This window comes from Aptenodytes patagonicus, chromosome 3 (assembly GCF_965638725.1).
Source record: "Aptenodytes patagonicus chromosome 3, bAptPat1.pri.cur, whole genome shotgun sequence".
In the NCBI taxonomy this organism is placed as follows: domain Eukaryota; kingdom Metazoa; phylum Chordata; class Aves; order Sphenisciformes; family Spheniscidae; genus Aptenodytes; species Aptenodytes patagonicus.
This window is the reverse complement of record NC_134951.1, coordinates 55,009,682-55,030,586: the sequence shown is the minus strand read 5'-3', so window position 1 is coordinate 55,030,586 and position 20,905 is coordinate 55,009,682.

Sequence of the window (20,905 nt, the reverse complement as noted above, 5' to 3'; positions counted from 1 at the left end):
CTTCAGCGTGTTGCAGCAATAGTCCACAAAAGGAGAGCTAAACGCATGACTACGTGTGTGCTGTCAGTACCATGGAACGCTACAGTATTTTTTATAGCAGGCCTTTAGCTTCATTACTGCTCTTCAGCCCTTATTTAAAACAGAGCATGTCAAAGGACAATTGGCATTTGGAAAGCCAGCGATTGTTACGAGAAATAACATTGACTCCTACAACTTGTATGCAGTATGGAACAATAAAAGAATCAAAGATGTTGGAGAGCCACGAGGTGTTGGCAACCAGGAAGGCTCAACAACATCACATCTGCTAAAATTTGAACTTTTTTTTTTACAGAGCACATAAGTATGACTTTGGTGAGGGTTCTTTTTTTAAAACTGCCTTAACCTTACTGAGGTAGCAGTGGACCCTGTTGGCTTAAAATTCTGCAGCCCTTATTCTTTAGAATAGTTGTACAAGAATGTCCTGCTCTGACACAGAGCACTTCATGCCTGCTCAATGCAGGCTCTTTCCAAGATCCTCCTCAGCTTTATTATTTGTTACAGAATGACCCAAACACAGCTTTATAAAAAAGTCATGTGTTTGGTAGTCCAAAAAGTAAATTAGCCCATAGGTTGATACTCCTGTTACATTACCCGAATTATTTAATTAGGTTTCCACAAAGGTGGTGCCAGTGTGGTGTGTTGATACAGGACGTGTTTTGTGGTGCTCCTGAGACACAATTGAAGAACCACATTGCAGATATACTCAGATTTTCCTTTAGCAGGCTTTTGCATAAAGAGTTGCAGCCATTTAAGAGAACTGGGAGAAGGGTGCATCCAGTGTTGTCAACTCTTAGAATTTTGATGGTGGTATTTGCTGTGCTTCTTACAACTCCGATTTCGAAAGGGAAGCTCAACAATTGAAATAGGCTAATACCTGCCATGCCGGCAGCTTCCTGACAAGGCACAATAAAATTCTGTTAGGTGGTGGTACTTCTTGTTACCTTCTTGCATGTGGGGAGGGGAGGTCCATTCTCCACATGATAAAATGAAAAACTAAGCTTCCAATTAAGAAAATAACTTTCTAGTATACAGTGACAAGCCAAAAATCATGACAGAAATCCTTCTTAAAAGGTCAACAAAGTGAAGACAAAAGGAGTGGGATGTGGGATGTGGGATGACCCTAAACACCGACATTTAGGGTCACGTGGAGTGCCCTACGGCATTGAGCTCAGCCTCCAGGTTGAGCAAGTCTCCTGAAATGCTATGGCATATCCGCCAACACAATATGGCTGTCTCTGGTATTTTAAGGTCTGAAGTGTTTTAACACCATGAACTAGTCTGTCTCAAATGGCTTCTGAGCCCCTTAGCCAACTCCTACCACATTTAATAGGGAGAAGCTCAAAGATATTAAGTGCCTACGAGTTTCATGGAAATAATTACCTGAGCAAAGAGCTAGCCCCAAACCTACATGCTGTGGAGGGAGAGGCAGCGGGGTTCAGGCCTGCGGACACCTCTTCCCAGAGGTGGGCAGCTGGCCAGGCAGCGCTCACAGGAGTCACAGCTGGCCACCCTGCTCCTGGACAGGGCTGGCAGGGGGCTGGGAGGGCTTTCGGGGTGCGCAGCCTGGGTAAGGCTGGAGGAGAGAAATCTATAGGGAACGAGGCTGTGTCAGTTTTGCTGCTTGCAAAGCAGCATATTAGGGAGCACAGTTAAGCATTCAAAATGATTAGCGAGGCTGGGTAGTAAATTCCTTTCATCATTTTGGCTGTCATCCTAAAATATGTGCTCTAGATTTAGCACAGATTTGCTTGGTTTGGGCCAGGGAATTTCATTAAGTAACTCCTGCATCGTGTGATACACAAGGTTGCATTAAATGGTCCAGTGATCATTTCTATTCTTCTGTTTCAATGATCCTTTTCTGAAAAACAATGCTAGCAGAGTGAGTAAGAAAAACTAAGCATTGGTGTTTAGGAAGTACAAAGAGCCCAATCTATTTAACTGCTGGGGCATTATTTTTTTTTAATTGAATAACAATTCCCAGGATTCATTGATCTTTACATTAGTTAGAGCATCCTACAAGGACAGAAACCATGATGGGGAGAGTCTGAGTAATGAGCTAGCAGCCTAGTGAATCATTTCCCCTAAAGCTTTGCATTTGTAGAGAGACAGATGGTGGGAGCTGTGAAGAGGGAGAGGGAGGAGAAAAGCCGTTTTTTGCAAACAACAAAAGTAGGGATAGAGGACAGTGAAAAAAAAGAAATAATCAGCAGGTAAGGGAGAAGAAGAGGCTGAGAATACACCGGCTGTTTCAAAACTAACACGTTAATGTTAAAATGGATTAGGGTTAAGGGAAAATATAGGAAGGAAATTACAGAAAACAAGAGCTTTGTGGCCGAGAGGGGAAAAATTTACCAAGAGCAGCCCTAAAAATATATTTGTAGATGAACTCTTGAGTCAGTTATTAACTTTATGTGTAAATAATGGGGAAGTAGCTGAAAGTATGCAAGTCTCCCTCCCGCAGGCTGGCAGGTACCCACAGAGGCAAAAGGCATCGCTTGAACGGCGACAGTAGCGCCAGGGGTTTCTCTCACAGCGCCTGTACATTTGCAAGGGAGAGGAAATACACTGTCCCTAATGTGGAAAATAAGAAGCAAAGCAAGAGAGTTACATACTTAATGCTGGGATGAGGGCAGTATTAAGATAGAGAGAGAGATCATTGAGAAAGAACCTGCTTTGCGGGCTTGCCAAAGCTCAGATTACATTAATGCATGTAAAGATTTTTTTATGCAAGTCACCTGTGTGACAAAAATATGGTTGTAAAGTTTTTATCCCACAGTTAAGCTAGATCGGCCTCTCCAGTGAGGGAAGTGTACGGCGGTTCTAGTACAAAGTTAATCCAATAAAGCCTTGCACACAAGACATGAAATGCTGCCCTAAGAGCTCATTTTCTCCTGGTAGGCTCTTAACTGCCATCATTTGGTGCCATTTAAGAAAATAAAGCAGCAGACGTCCCTGCAGCCTCTCTGGGACCAGCAGCAAGGCAGATAATGAAGCTGGCTCATTAGAGCAGCCCCACGAAGGGCACCTTCCTAGGAGCATGCCCTTCCCTCATCTCCAGACGGTGACTGGGCTGCAGGTACTGGAGACCCGGGCATCTTCATAACAGCATCAGTCTGGGCAGCAAACTTTGGCAGCGTGGAGGAGCTCCACAATGAGATGTACTGATGGAGGACAAGGAGCAATTGCCACCATTTATCATGCTTCTGGGTTGTTGGATTGGAGGCACTGGTAAAGCTGAGGGAGATACCTGGTCTTAAAAGGTAATGGAGTGGGAGAAGGTGGAGCTACGTGGCCTCACAGTGCAAAAGGTCTACCGTGGTAACAAAAGAAAACACATCTCGGGAGAGTTTCCTCACCCTCAGCATGCAGAACAGGTGCACGTTATCTTCCAAAGCAAACATCTCTCTTGTTACGCTTTGGCTTTAATTTAACAGGTTCCCCCATGCCCACACCTGCAGGAGTCTGCCACTGTTTAATGCATGTTTGGGAAACAGAACCTGCCTGGAGGGTCACGGCTTTCAGCAGTCTCCCCCTTCACCACCCTTTATCATGACACTGCTGCAGGAAAGCACTCCCTTAATACTGGGTTTGCAGTACCGATGGGCTGGCGCTACTCCTTCCCACTGGTCGCCAACACGGGTCTTTGGAATTCCAGGCTGGCACACAGCACATCAGTATTGTTAGAAATCTTCACTTTGTCATTTCTGCTTGAGCTGTGCCAATAGCTGCTCACACAGGTCTCCGCAGCCAGCACGAAATGCACAGCACACGAACATCTCACAAAAGCCGCTTGCAAAGCCCTCTCTGAGACGCAAGGCCTTCAGACACGCACCTCTCCCACTTTGTCTACTGCTATTATAATTAGTGGAGGAAGAACGATATCTATATTTGTATTAAAACAGTTATTGCTAACAGTGAGAGGTGTTCTCTGGTCTGCAGGAGAAGCACGTCTGGAGTGAGCACAGGTGTCCATCACACACCTGCTCTGAGCCACAGCCACAGATGGGCGCTGGATGCTGCTGCCCACACAGGCAAAGCCAAACCAGGCCCCAAGATGCCAGCCTGCAGAAGGAGGCAGCACAGTAGCAGCCTCTCCAATGCCGGCTCCAAATTAAGCCAGGAGTAAGCTGGAAGAGCTCAGCTCCACTCCAGCCTTCGCAGGCTCGGAGCCCTGCCTCAGCCTGATCATGGAGCCATGCACAGACCACCAGCTGTGTGTCCCTGTCTGCGGCCAAGATCACTTGTAAACAAACAAAAAACCATCTAAAACTAAGTTTCCCAGCCTGACCTGATCTGCCAGCTAGGCTACATTTCAAGGGCTTGCTGGTGTAGATGGGACCAGACAAATATTAACATACATATCCTCCATCGCGGCTCTGGGCACTGCACGCCATTGTGCAGATCCATGCAAAATGGAAGAAATGCCACCAAAAGCAAAGACAGGGTTTTGTTTTAAACATTTGTTCTTCATTGAAAGGTATCAGGGACTTCTCCAGTTTCCAGAGGGGGAGACGGCAAGTGCCTGCTTGCCCACCTAACCCTTGGGTCAGGGGAGCTTTGCAGCAACTTCTGCAGCTGCCAAGCCCATGGGGCTAATGGATGGATCCAAGGAACCTCAGGGAAAACACGGATGCACCCAGTGTGTGTAAATGCCTGCAGGATTGGCTGTTGTGGAAGGGGGAAAAGGGTGGCCCAAATCCTGCCAGGGAGTAGGTGACTTCCCAGCACCTAGTTTGCAGGTTGGGTCGATGAAGTCCTCTCTGTTGTATCGTACCAGTCTTCTAAGAGGTGTGGGGGGGGGGGGAATGAATGCTGTGGGAAAGCCCCAGAGAACCACAAAAGTGTGGGTTTTCTGGGGCTGCAGAAAAAGGTACTGTAATGGCAGACACTGGACAAAAAACAATGATTAAAATAGTTAATAATTAAAATTGATTTTAAAAAATCATGACCAGCAGCACCTACAGTGAGGTCATTCTGCCTGAATTTCATTCTTTGGATTTTCCGCTTTTTTTCTAAAGGAGTGTATTCTGGAAATACTATCTTGGAGGCTTTCTTCAAAGCTACCTTCCTTTATTTGGGCTGACAGTCCTTACAACATGGCTGTTCTGTTTTTCATCAGCTACCTCCAGTGAAAATCTGCTAAATGTGATGCTTTGTGACTGGCATGTTCGGCACTGCAATGCTCTCGTGCCAGCCTCGGGATTTCCAGCAAGCAGCAGGTGCTGCAGTCCACTGTTAAAAAGCCTGCAGTCTTCAAAGGAAGCAATTTAGTGAGAAAGACTTCTAAACAGATAACACTGCTGGGGATTGAGTTGAATGGCCCAGGAGCAGCGAGTGCATTGAAGAGTCTTTCAGCCCTAGGCTGGGAGAGAGAATTGAGCCCCGCTTGGCACTGACCAATCCCAGTCAGGTTAGTATCTGGTAGCATCACTTCAATTCTCAGTGGGCGTTGTGTGCATCTCACTCATGTGTGAATGCACGCAGCCAGATGCACACAACACCCGTCATAGACTTCCCTCCAAGCAGGCCGTGCAGAGACAGAGATCCAGCATCAGCATCGATATGGGCACTAGTGATTCCTGAATGCCAAATTAACAGCACACAGCGGACAACTGACCATTTCTCTTTACAGCAGACTAAAGATATCCCTACCAACAGTGATTCCTGATGCTCGGTACTGGCTTTCCCCATGTACAGGGCAGTGCGTCAGACACTGAAAAATCATTTGGAAAACAGAAGTTTTATTCTCCACTTTACTACTGCGTTGCTGCAGACAGCAGAAAGTTATCAACTCACTCTGCTCCAGTCTCCTTACCTACGAAGCTGACAATAGCAAACTGGCCACTTAGGTAAAGTTATTGGAGACTTACTGATTAACGTACTACGTGCATACAAGCAATATTTATTTTTATGGGTCCATTCTCCTCCCAGCCTTACAAGAGAGACACTTTTTTCTTGAAGCACCAGCTGTGTAGAAGCTGAAACAGCAGGAAGCCAGCAGTAAGACTGTCCCAAAAGAGAGATGAAGGGGGGCTCTTTAAATAGGCACAATAGAAACTGAGAAGACAGACAGGGAATACGATAAAGATGTGGGAAAGAGGAAGGGAACTATACTGTAATAAAATTGAATGAAGTAGCAAAACTAACCAGCTAGCATAGACTCATCTTTTTTGGCTTCATGTTTTATTTTAAAAGAGGTAAAATAATTTAGCATTTACTATTTTTAAAATGAAGAGGGAAAAGACAGCAAAATTGTATTCTCCTCCAGGCTTTTGTGTCCTGTTTTAACTTATTGGTTGCAAATCAACCTACTAAAGCAGCACAGTCCCTCCTGAGGACACAGCCATACCGATGCCAATTTGGTATATTGGTATATCAGCAGTCAAGAGACCGACGGCTGCATCAACACAAAACAGCCAGGTCCAAAGCACATGGAAAACAAAGAGGTTTCCTCTAACACAACGAATGAAAACTGCACATCTCAAACCCTCACATCTGTTGATTGATGCCATCCAGACTCCCTGCTCACTCCAGGCTGGAGTTAATTACTCCCAGGAGTAATTAACAGGTTGAATTTTAAAGCTTTGGGCTGGCCGGACTTCGGCATTGGAGAGACAGGTTTCACCATTCCCTCAAAGTGATGCCCAGACAACGGCATGAATTTTGTGACCTGCTTCACTGGAGCTATGCTAGGGAAAAAGCATCATCCCCATCAAGCCAGCTTGAGGTTTTCTTGTTTCTGTTGCCCATATTTCTCAGTCCTGCACACTTCTCTGTTTTTAATGTCTTACAGAGTAGCTTGTCTTGAAGTGCCTGATGCTCCTTGTCCCAGTGGCAGTTTCTGGTACAAAAAAAGGTTCATCTGGAGACCCACATCAGGCTCAGCCTGTGCGTCCCCACACAAATTCAACATTTGGTCTGGTGTGACCCTGTACTGCCTTCACACGAACTTGGGAGGTGAAAGAAGAGGTATAGCCAAGCAGCACTATCACATGGAGATAGGGTGGTGCTTGGGAAAATTATCCAGGGCATTTCTACATAAAGGTTGGTCCAAGCCTACATATGTGGTGGTACCCAAACTGGTCTTCAGCAGATAGCAAGAAGGCACGCCTTTACGAGATACTGTCTGTGAAACAGCATCAGTGAGAAAATCCAGCAAGTGCCAGAAAATCTGGTGTCACATCGCTTGTGACAGAGCTCAGTAAAATGAATGCCTTCAAGGAGGCAGAGCAGCCCCCAACCTACCTGCTCCCTACCACCAGAACAGTTCCTAGGTACCTCACAGGGAAACACATTTTATCCCACCAGATGTACAGTGTACAAACACAGGTTGCAAACAGCATGTCTGCAAGCTCCTAGCTTGTCAGACAAGTCTCAGTATCTCAAATCCTAGCGCACGCTGGGATTTAGCAGGCTTTCAAGGCATTTTGCACCAGCCCAGATATCGGCTCTGCTACTATTAAGCAGTGTATGTGCTATCGCCCCTGCTACTATTAAGCAGGGTATGTGCTATCGCCCAGCTAAAAGCATGGTTTCAATTCTGATTTCTCTTTTTTCTCACATGCTTCCATTAGCTAACCTCTAATCAAAGGAACAAATAATTTCTCATATGTCATCTGTATTTCACAACATTAGAGCCAGCTACATAGATAGCTGCTCTGTGCCTAATGCTGAAAACCAGAAGGCTGTTCTTACGAAGAGCTTACAGTCTGACTCTATCTGGGATTTGAGTGGCTAACTAAAATCCTTTGCAAATTATCTGTCGCTTCTTTGTAAGCCCTGCTTCCTTTCTTTACGTCTGAATTTGGACTGGGGATAATGAACTTCCTGTATCATAGACCGGGATACAAGGAAACTCATTGTACACTCACCAACGAAGAGTATATCAGTAAGTAGCTTATAAGGCAGCTCTGAAGGGTCTTGTTAGAATGCCTTATTCTCCGAGTTTCAGTGGTTTGATTAAGTGGATCATGTGATAAACACTTATAATGAACTTCTTCAGATGCTGCCAGGGGAAACCCAGCAGATAAAATGCTGAATCCCACGGCATTGCTTTCTGCATAACAAACTGATTACAAAGACGGAAAAATCATGCAATTCACTGGCTGCTTCTCCTACTCAGGACAGCACAACAGTGTTATACAATTTTCTCTCTGCTGCCCCAAATTAAAATATCGTTGCTACTAAATCCAGTTCAAACTAGTTCAATTTTCCTTCCACAACTCAGCAGGCAGATTACAGCTAAATGTAACCACTTGCGAGCAAGTCTAGTCATGCTTCTGAGCGATTTCTTTCTTATTATAGAAAACAAAATAATACAAACAAGCAAAAAAAACCCCAACCAAACAAAAACTGAGCATAAACTCACAAGTAACATATGCTGTTTGATTTGTTTAAAAAATCTAAATCTAAGTCAACCTGAATCAGCACAGGGTAAACCTCATTTCATTGGCAAGTGAGAGAGGTCAAACAGCAGGCCATGTTTAAGAGCATCCCTTGCAGTTTTGGCCAATACCTGTAGGACCAATGACCAGGGTAAGATACCAGCATGTTACGCTCTCTTCTCACACCCAGTTAGCGGTTCGTTGTTCCTTCTTCTCAGCAGCACAGCCTCTCTTCTTTATCCCACTCTCCCAAGTTGTCTCCACGTAACAAGCTACAGTGTCTCTGCAAAAGGCATTCTGGCTCAGGCATGAAGCATGGGATGTACTTGTTCCCGCCCCGTAAATCAGCATAAATTACACGGCTGCTTCTCCAAGGCCAGTGCTGACACTGACACACTCAGGTGTCAGCTGCAGCACATGTGATGGATGGGGTGCCTTTAAGAAAGTCTTCTTCAGGTCCTGGGACTGAGATGAGGGAAAGACCCCAATAGCCTCTGCTCCCTGACTAGCAATACCTACATACTCCTGCTACCATGGGCAATAGCTGTCTGCACCAGGACACGCGTGTTGGTCTGGTCCAATACCTGATTAAAATATCTGTAAAGGCTCTGCTACACAGAAAAGGGCTAGGAGCTCTGCTGGCACTTTGAGGTGTCAGGGTAGAGGAGGCAACCATTTCAGCTGGGTACGATACTGCTGTCAGTGAGCACGTGGAGAGATACGCAAGTGCTGGGCTCTAAGTGAAGTAACTGGTTTTACTTGGGACCCTTCAGCAAAGGGGTGGTGAGGGCATGAATGATGCCCTTCCTTTAAGCTACTTATTGACTGGGTTTCCCCCAGTCCAGATCCCAGACTTTACAAAGTGGTAGCTGAGATGGCAGAAGCTGCAAAGCCAGCCCCTGGTAACGCCTGTCCTCAGGCTACCTCACTCCATATCATCTCACTGAGTAATCAGCTCTTTAGAGTCACTGGGTGAATCACCTTAAAGGGAATTGCTTTGGGAGTTCAGGTGGCAGGAGAAACAAGAGGGTAAAGGGTGGTAAACAGCATGTCACCTCAGCAGTTCTGTCCTGCACATCACCAGTAGGTCTGACATCTGTCAATGACGCGTGGTGGAACCAAACCGGCAGTGCTAATTCCTCCACCACACTTACAGCCCTTGCATTTCCCTCCTGCTCAGCAGCCAGTACGCACAAGGCAAGAGTGCCCAGCCTGGCACAGAAGTGCAATCGCTTGTGCATCGTCACTAGAAAGCCTGTGTGGCCGCAAGGCTGCTTTTGGACAGCACTTCGGAGAACGATCTTGGTTATGGCTGGCATCTCACTGTGCTCCCCACTCCATCTGCTTCCCATGTACATGAGCAGCCCCACATCGCCTGTCCATCGTACTGAGCAGTGTGTTAAAGCACCTCACTGACTACCGACGTATTAAACCACTAGACATGCACAGATATGCAGACAACCTTGCAAGTGAGATCCTGTGCTTGCAGTTTGCACGGACACTAGAGCTGGCCCAGAGGCAAGCCTAGGAGCATCCTTGAAGTACAATACCGACATATTAACAAGCTACGTGGGATGACAGACTCATCACGCCTAGTGCAGCTGTTATAAAGAGACCTAGGGATGAAACATTTGCCAGATGAAGAACACATACATGACTATCAAACTGACTTGTCAAATGAATCAGAGCATCAGAGAGGTGGGGGGGATGCCTTGCTCCCTGGCTTGACTCATCAGAATACTTATCCATCAGTTCTGCTTTGAGGAACAGTCCAGTGGTTATGGCATCTCACAGAAGTCCTAGGGGATGGTAAAAACTGTTCGTGTTTTTTTCAAGCAGCCATCCTGTAAATACAACTGCAGTTTAATATGTACATCAAGCTTTGTATATCAGCTTTCCTATGCACCATTACTAGCCATTAAGCTTCCCCGGGTCATGTCATTTTTCAATTAATGGGATTGCACAGGTGTAATCAAAGGGATAATATCATACCAATCAGCTCTCATCAGTTGTGATGGCATGTGAGACAGAGGGCCTTATCTTGATTTATTTTACAGCCAAAGGGAATTCATGCATCCAATAGTGAGAAAAAAGGTATCTTTAGAACATACTTGCTATGCAATCAGTAAGAATCAATAACAATAACTGCTATTAGACTCAGTCATTAGAGAACAACGGAATTTTAATCCTGTAAACAAAGTGAAAATCTGCTCTTTAAATTTTGAACTGAATATACTCCCCCAAAGCATTCCCTTCAATTCTACTTGCAAGTTTGGTCTTTTAGGTTAGGTATGGATATTGGACATGAAAGGATTTTTCTCTCCCACTTCACACTTAAAACAGTTCAGGTAAAAATCATTTAATTCTAAGAAGCAACTAAAAAGGAAAAAAGCCAGTATGGTTTTTATGTTAAATCTGTGTGTCCCAAGCTGTTTGTGCCCAGTTTTAAGAATCTGAACCCCTCAAATTCCCCAAGAACTAAAGGAGACTTTTGAAAACGTAAGGCATACTGAAGCTAGGTATTCCAAATAGAAAATCAGGCTACAGTACTTCATTTTTCACTCATCTAGCACCACGTAATCCTATTACAAAGATCTATTGTGAGACTTTAGTATTTAATATTTAGCAGCCAAAGAGCATTGGTGAGAGGTAAGTAACATTTCTTTCCGACTTACTAATCTTTACCATGTCTCTTCCTTCTATATGACAAAACAGATAAAGGTGTTTGTGGTTTAAACCACGGACGCTAACCTATCCACGATCTAGTCTGAAATTTTGAATTACATCAATTTGGAGTACCATTCTGTAGCTGCTTTTTTACTAGTCTTATACTTGTATGTATTAAATATCGTCCACAGATTTCCTGTGTAGGCCTGTCCCCAGGGACTGAAAACCTGGTGTACACAACTCATAAATAAAGCTAGTGAAACATGAGCAAGAAAAAGCATAGCATACTTCTGGGAATCACTCCAGGAAAATAAATATGCAAGATGGCACGTCACCCTACACAAAGCTGGCAAAGGTAAAATAACATTTGGGGTTGATCATTACGGAAAATAAAATAATTCTGTGTTCATATGTACATGCTGGTCTGAAACAAAAGGACAAAGGTAAGACCGGAGTTTGACTCACAAGAAAACAAACCTGCTGGTAACAGTTTTAGCTTATTTAACTAAATTGGGGGATCAAGTCTGAATTTGATCCCCGGCTTTCAGAAGGCCCGTAGATTCTCTAGAAATGACCACCATCATTTATTTCCTATCTCTGTTGTTCACGACTCTTTCTATGGCATATGCTTGCTTTTAAGAGCCTATCTAAATCCTAGGTACACCTTTCCCTCAACAGTCACAATGCATGACTCTATACAGAAGTAGTATTAAAACACGGTGAAGAATGAAAGAGGAACAATTGTCTTGCTTTCCTATAATGGGTTTGGATGAACATGCCCTCCCGTTTCCATCTGTGCTTTACTCTTTTTTTTCTTGAGAGTAGGATATTACATTTACGGGCATTGACTCTTTCCTCAGAGCTTATTCTTTTGCTCCCCTTCTGCTCTGCTCTCATTTTCCCAGTCTTTCCTACTTTTTTGTATAGTCTCCTGAATCCTTCTTTTCCTATCAGGCTTTGCACTATCTAGTCTCCAGTTTTGTTTACTGTTGTTATTTATGAGACGTTGAAAAGTTCAAGCCATTGTATATAAGGTATGACAACAATATGATTGCACAGAAATGCTCATTATTTAAGGGCTGAATTGGCAGAAGAGACATCCTGCAACTATACAGATTGTAGACAGATGTCTACCTGTGTTTTGCTTGGCTGTAATTTGGAAATGTACAGAATTCTTCAAGAGCAAATGCGATGTGTTCTTGCCAATTTTTATTTCATTGTGGATTGGTCCATATTTTTGCTTTTAGGGATGAAGGCTTACCGTCATCTTATAACTGTTTACCTGGTGATGTTTGTTGGTAATTTTGCTTGGGTTCTTAAATACTGTACGTAACAGTAGAATTGCACACTTCCTAAGCAGATACAGCTTTAAAACAAGCTGTTTATTGATGTCACATTTCATTAGAAAGTTTTAAAATTTGGAGTTTAATAATAATATCTTAGAAGTAGTAACTTACACTATTCCAAATGTGTTTTGTTCAGGTACTCTTACTGTTGCTTTGTGTGTGGTTTTCAAAATCACTTTATCCTTTGTATGATTGAACACGCTTATGCTATCAGATATGGCTACTTTCACTGCACAAAGAACTTGTAAGAAAGCTTTTCATGCCTCTGATCGAATGAAAAGTTACTTACGATATAGCACCAGGAGTTCAATGAGAGGTATATATGTGTATCTGCTGGAGTTGCACATTTGCTTATGGGACTGTGAGGCCTGATATACCTGTATAGCACATGTAACTCTTGAGGCTCCTTGAGATTTTAATTTGGGCAATAGCACACTCAGTGCACCTTATGTGTATGAGAATCCCAAGTGTGCAGGAGTGTAATGAAAAGAGAATGGGGGCTGTGCGGGATATGCACACATCTAGCACTGATCAATTACTGATAGGTAACTCATTTTCTGTTCTCCTCCTAGCAGTTATCTATATGCAATATATATCCGTATTTCCACCACAGTGTACTCAATAGCAATCATTAGTTTCTTCCATGGCAGACTCAGATTCTTGGGAGGCTGCAGTTGGAACAACACTTTATGTTGTATCCCATCAAGAGTTGTTAATATACTCTACGTAACATCTATTGAACTGGGAAGACAGGGCTTCAGGTCGATGCTCTGTAGATGTCTAAGATAATTTTCTCAATGAAATTGCCAGCACAGATGCTACTCTGACAGAGTATGATCTAATGGTTTACCTGTAACTGCCGTAACAATCTGAAAACAGACTTGCAGTCTGGAATATAACTAGGTAGGAAAAGTCAAGTGAATATCTTAAATTACTTCACTTTTTGTAATTAACAGGGTACCTGTTACATCCCAAGTGTGGAGAGATGACTCTGTCTCCTGGAACCTGTGGTTTGAGGGAAGAATACAGAGAGATGAATTTTCTAGTTCAGATGGAGCTCCGTAACAATCATTGGCAGAAATTGGAGGATGCCATTAAGTGCTCTGTATGCATTTAGAGGAGAGGGATCAGCTGTACTTCTCCCTCACGCTTGTCACTGAAGTGATGGCCTCCAGGAGGTCATCCTAGCTGACAAAAGTCATCAAGGGCGTACAATTTTTGTCAAGGATAGGGACTCCTGGGAGCTGATGGGTCCCACAGGTTCCAGTCTGAGGTGGGAGAACTAGCATATTTACCTTGGTTGGGCCCTTCAAGAACCACAATTCAGTGAGGTGGGAGAAGCCACTGAATATAGACTGCTGCAAGTTCAACTTCTTCCAACCTTTCAGGATTGGCCCCTGCTCTAAACCCAGAAGATACTTTAATACGTCATGTAGCAATTCCTCAAATGTACTCAAGACATTTCATAGCTCTAGGAGGAAAATCTCCTTTCCTTTGCCAATTAAATTTGCCTCAAAGAGGTCTTCTTACCATTGATCAAGACTGAGTGAAAAGCAGCACTTCCTATTCTTAACAGCCATCCAGCATGCAGGCTAAGAGAGGGAACAACTTTAAGTATGGATATCAAACCATTCCTTTGTTCGGTGGCTCCAAATGCAGGAATTCCGTAAGTTCTGCAGATATTCTATTCAGGATATCTGGAAACGAGTACTCTTTTGGCAAGTGGAGATTAAAAAGGTTAATTTTGCTGAGACTTGCTTGGTTTTGCCAAGTAATCTGGGAATTAGAAGGACTGACAGGTAAGTATAAAAGGAAACGGCTATCCCTGGAACATGGAAATCATTGTCTTGTTGACTTGTGCTGTGAAGATGTCCATTCAGGACAACAATTTTGAGAAGACGCCTTCAAATGTTTTTGATTTCCTGTCTGTGTTTTAAAGAGGAGTGTCTGCTGCAATCTTTCACCCAGCTATTCTGCAGACTAAGCACAACACAAAAAGAAGATTTTATGCAAGTGCCATAATTTAATTTCTTCCTGGCACAGAGATTAATGCCACATTCTCACACTATTGACATGAAGCCATATAAGGAGATCGCTAACAATCATGATGGCTTTTCTGTTTTAGGTATTTGTCCACTGGAAACTGGTTTAAGCATCTGACTTAACTGTAAATAGGCCATCCAAAAACTATCAGATGACAATAACTTCCTGTCATTACTTGTGTGGTGTCAAGATCTAACCTATATCTTGTGAGCTACCCATTTCTTACAGGAAATTCATCTTTGTACTATCATATAACAGAATAGCAACCACCTATTCTGCACTGAAGTATTTGTCTGCTTTCTAGTGTTTCAGTCTAGCAAGTGTAATTCCCCTGACTTGATGGTATTTTTAGAGTAAAACGAGGTAAGGGTTCTGTGGTTTGAGGAAGTAAAAGGGAAATTCAATGTCTGATTCAAAAGCAAATTTCCTTGTGACAATGTGCAAATAGATGGGTTTCTGTAGCTCACTCTCTCCAACAAGAAAAATAAAATTGAGGGATGAATTGATTTGTATTTGTGAAATATTCAGCTAATCTTCCCACTTGACTTGTAAGAAACTGAGTGATGCATTTTGGGTTTGTTTTTAATCCTCAGTATTTGGAAGCTCGTCTCCGAGGGTAAATGAGACCACCACAGCTATGTCCACACTGTAATGGAACAAAAAGTCCGTTGGACCAGAAGTAAGCATGGTATAATCTGTACCCCCTCTCCCCAGGCCCTATCCACTCCAGATACATTATGGCAGCAAGGACCACCAGCAGACTGCTTGTGAGCATTACGCATGCTAGTGTACTAACCCACCAAACTCACGCAGGTACCCAGATGCCAACATGCTGTACAGAAAAGGCGATAAGCCCGTATCTGAGATCAGTCCTGTATGTTTGCAGAATAAAATGTGGGTAAGTGTGCTTTTCAGCAAGCTTTCAGGTCTGCTTTCACTGGAGTATAGATCAAGGTCTTAAGTGATTATGCAACTGTGGTAATTATGTAAATCTAGAAGACTTATGACAATTGGAATTAAGGCTGAGAATGTAAATGTGGACCTTGCTATCTTGCATTTGGTGAGAGAAGTTTTATTTTTCTGAATAATGTAACACATGAAAACCTCAATTCCAACACAAATCTGTACTAACAGATCAGGTTGTTGGGCGGTAGGAAAAAGGTTAGGCATAATTTGTTATTTACAGTTTTCAAAGTCATATACAAATCCCTGTGTTCCCAGTGCTAAACTCTTATGCCCCATACATATGTTGTTTGTTTTATTAGACTACATGTGAATGAAAAGAACAGCTGTGACCTCCCCTTGTACTTTGAAAGGGCTCTGACAAAAAACAAACAAATCCTTTTTAAGAAAAAAATTCTTAAGTTGAATTCATTCCTTCTGCATGTGTAAGGACCCAAAGAATTATTCCACGTTTTCATTACATTCAAAATTAATAGTGAAAAGGCAGCTACGGTAGAATTGCACACCTGTTCGTATTCAGTTTTGGAGTTATCTCTTAACATTTCATTTATACTGCATAGTTCACCACCCACTGTTTTCTAATCTAGAACCAGCCTCATCGTAAACTGATATGACGTTCATGTAAGCCTCTACCTGGGCTGAAACTGTGAGTTCAAGTAATGCCATTTCCTCTTTGCACAACCTTCGGTTACCTAAAATATGTTATTAAAATGATTTTTCTCTTTCCATATATAATTTTAACAATTCTTTATTGGATTGGGTGTGATTTTTTAAGCACAATCATTAAGCTGATACAAGTATTTACCCTATTTTAAGAAATTCACTAAAATTACTGTATCTGCACTGCAGGCTTATGTTGCTTTTATTACACCAAATTATTTGTTCCAAATAGCTAACTGTATACAAAACCTGGGTGTGCGTAGCCCATAGTTAAACTAATGCGAAGCCCTATATAGTCTTATAAAGATTTAGCTTAAGTAGGTAAATGAAATTATTAATCAGTGTAAGTTTTGGATGTGATCAAAACATAATGATACATATTTCACTGTTCAGCACTCACAGCAATTATCGATCACCATCCCCTCTCTATGCCTCCTGGATGGCACACACTCCTTCTTTCCCCAGAAAATACAGATCTTCAAATACAAGCACAAGTAATGAGAATACAACAAAAACAAAACAAAGCAAAAGGCCTCTAAACTCAGCTGGAGATGGAGGCTGCTGCCTCCCCATCAACAAGATGGAGTTGATCGGCTTGCCTTTTTATGAGGCAGCTGCTCGCAGCTTCTGCTAAGCTGCGCACTCAGTATGGGACGTGGAAGAGAGGAGATACAGGTGCTGGGATAAGAGTCTGCAAACAGGGAATATTGTAGTTCTTATTATGGTGGGGCGGGAGGTAAGGAAGGAAAATGCAACCAAACAATTGATTTGTGACTCACTGACACTGTATATTTTATTTGCCTGTGCAAAGTTTGATGATCTCTGTCTTTCGGTCTTCTTCCACATACTCCCACTGCTGTCTAAGCTTTCCCGTGTGTCAAAGACCCAAATGTTTCTCCTCCACTGACTGTCTTCCAATTTGACAGAGCTACTCCTGTGATTAACAGGCAAGAGGTACATGAACAGTGTGCATTTTCAGTAACAAATTCTGCAGCTCACTGAAAACTAAAAATTAATAAAAATATTTTTAACATTTAGGTAGTAGAAGAGATCGATTTGGTGTCTACTAATTTTGTTAATTTTCATATGTAATCATATTTAAAGAAATTGAAATTATATGATGAATTACTGAAGTCTGTTACAGAATCTCTCCTTTTTAAGACTGGAGTAACAGAAAATTTCTTCATGCTTGCTGCATCACTGCCTGAAGAGATACAGGAACAGGCAAAGAAAGCAAGCAGAACATAGCTGTAGCTGGCTGTGCTCATGTAATCCAAATATTTAATAGACCAATGTTCCTAACAATAAATAAGCAGTAATAATCTATTCTGTATCAAAGGATATATTTGAACTTCCTGGGCAAGTTTTGGCTTAAGCTTATGAGCCATGTGGTAGTTGAAAGGAAATACACAAATAAAAGATAAACATTTTCTGAATTATTTTACCAACAAAGGGAAGGGGAGGGGGCAGGAATGACCTACACTGTTCTGTACTTTGTTCTTGAAACAAGCAGAGTAACTTCCCTTGAAGCACACACTGTGAACTGCACAGTCTGTGACAAGGTACCAGGCCTGGCCGGATACCCAAATCAGCTCCGCGTGCCCACTTGGAGTCATGTAATGTCAGCGGGCACATTAGCTTAACGCTCAAAGGAGTAATAAGAATGTATTTATCCAGCCATGAGGAAAGTGCAGTAAATCTCTCTGTGTCATTTTCCCCCACGTTCTTCAAACACAGTTATATAAACCCAACCCACATTTCTCCCTCTTACTATGTGGCAAATATAATCTTCTCCCTTAAAAAAAAAAAATCTGAATCTGAAATAACATTAAATAATTTGCAGGAATGATTAATAGTTCTGCTGACTGGTAAAAATTTGGTTAGAGCAGCTAGGGTATGATGGCTTTTTAGGAGCAGGATAAAGTTTATTTGATTCTCCGTAACTGAGTGTCCTCAGTTGAACCTACCAGCCCTTTGCTGTGCAAGGATTATAACTCACGCTGCAGTTGGATCAGCCCCCATTTCTATTTTTAGTGCAGATCTTGCTCCTTATTTAGTCCTGATTGCATAGCCAGAACTGCTTTCTCAGCAGCTCAGTGAAAAGCCTGCCTGTTCCATTTTATAACTTTTCCAGACAAAAAGATGGGAAGCCTGTAGCTTTCCAAACAGTCTTATTTTAGGAGCCTGCAATATGATACAGTCCAAAACCCAAGGGCCACATGAATCCCTGCTGAAATACTATTGACTTTCCTGGAGTTTTACACAGCAAGAATTTGGCTGCTTGTAAGTTAACTAGGATATTTTTTAAAAAAACCACCACCCCCACCACCCCAAACCTTCTTCACCCTAAATACTTAAAAGATACTTATTTAAACAGTAATATACATCTGGATCAAATTCTCCAGAAAACATTTTATCCTCCTTAGAGTCATAGTTTATAAATCCCATTCAGGGAGGCAACTACTAGCCAAAAAAGAAATAAACAAGGAAAAATGGAAAATGTTGGTTTTAAAGAATCTCTTAGCAGGGATGACCACACAGAAGTAATTTTCTGCCACTCAATTAAAACCATAAGAACATTTTTGGTTTTGAACAAAGTTTTCCTACTACAGCAAGGAGTTGCTGTAATTCTGTCAGAATCAGCTACAATACTTCACCTTCACTTCTAGGATTTGTGGAATATCTCCTTAGTCATATACTTAGTAAGTTATATTTCCATATGTTGCACATAAATGCATGACTAAAAACCTAGATTAAGATGATCAAGGCCATTGTGAGGCTGTAAACACACAAAATGTAAAAAACCTACACTAATAATACGTGTAAAATACATTTTTATCTACGTGTACTGAAATACACTGTCAGTAATGGATCTTATTTCCATGTGTGAAGACACTTTGCATCTTACTATAGATTGAAATTACATGTACCTCCAAACAGGTCTTTTGCTCCTAACCCAAGACAGAGAGTCATATCCACACATGCACAGATCTCTTCTTAGACGTAATCCTAAACCCTTACTCTCCCAACCTGCTAGGGAATTGTTATGCTGGTCAGGCAGCGATCACTGAATTCAGCCATCTTTATTGTATGTGTAAGGATATCCAGCACTCCTCCTGCAGTAGGGAGATTGATGGCAGATGGAAATTTCCCCTCAACTGCCCCTGTATTCAGGCCGTTGACTAGTCCTTTTATGCCACACTGAGAACACAAAGGCAGATTTAAAAGAAAATTAACTGGAGGAGTAAAGAATTAAAGTCAGTGAAGGGAAGGATGGACTAATATATTCTCATTGTAAATGCAGTAATTTAATTAGCCCTCAGTCAAACACTGGACAAATTACAAAGTCAATACAAAACAGAAGGGCCATAAAAATTATGTATTCAGCAGGTCTGAATTTGCATATTCTGTATTCCCCAAATAGCCTATTAATTCTGTGAAAATGAAGGGTATTCCAAATACATGAAGTCAAGTTCTGTATCTTGGTTTAAATGACACAGGCTTCAGAGAGAGAAGTTGAATGCCACAAGAAGTACTCAAGATCACTATCTCAAAGGCAGGAGGTTAGAAACTGAAAGGACTGGAAGTTATTAACTGAAAAAAAAAGACCCAAGTACTTGAAAGCCAGTTCATCCCAGCTGCTATCAGGAACAGTGCACCCTCGTACCCTAAGTGGTGACTACTGAAATTTGAGTATTTGTGATATGGAGTGTCTTGGCTGTGCTTCTCAATGTGACACATAAAGTTGAAACTCTTAACACATTTAGAAAAATATAATAAAAAAATATTGGCACCGGGGTGCCAATGCTTAAATCAGGGCAATGGAATCATGACGTGTGCGCCTATAAATTAGGAACAAGAATTTAAGCATGATCATTCTGACACCAAGGTATTTAAGAACAGAGCTTTATTCTCAAAGAGCCATGAAGGCCACTCAGATTTTTTTCAAGATTACACTGAAAAAGACTGAACTGCACATGAAATCCTTCAGAAAATGCCTAAAAATACAACATAGCCAGAGACTATGCTAACTTCCTTTGAGCCCTTTTCAAGAAGGGGCTTTTGAGCTGATGCATGGCAGAGGAGCCCAAGAAGCTGATGCTGAGCTGCAAGGGGCCAAGACATAGAGTAGAAGTCTCTATACCTTTAAGAGAATATGCCATGTTCCAGGAAAGTTTGGAGAAATCTTCCACAGGGAGACTCTATATCTAAGAATAAAACTTAGAGGAAACACCTAGGGAATCATGACAAGATTTTCTGTAGCAAGCCCCTGGCATGGACTTTCTTATGAAACATCATAGTACAGTGCAAAAAGTACCAATTTGCCCACAACTACATTCTGGACATAATTTTTAATAAAAAAAGTGACTGCTGAATCCATTTAGAAGAAATACTGATCCAAGTGTATATAGCTTTGTTTGTAATTCAACACTATAAAGAGTACCCTAACAAATGATGAGTATTTTGTGTCTGATGTAATAACTATTTCTGTATTTTCAGTTAGGAGTGACCAGTTCTGTGTTTTGAATTAGGAAATGTGCATAACATTAAAATAAAATTGTTCAAGTGCCATTTTAAATCAAAATTAAGTACGTCACTTTGAAGTCAGCTTTGATAGACAGTTTTGTTGTTGGTTGTTTTTTTTTTTTATAATGAGAGCATGAGTCTGTTCCCTCAGCACCACTTAATCACTGGTAACTTTCATGAAGAGCAGACAAAAGGCCTCTTTTATTTATCCATTATGTTCCTAAGAGGTGAGAATAGCTTGATGCAAATGAAAATCATTAAAGGATTCTGCACTAT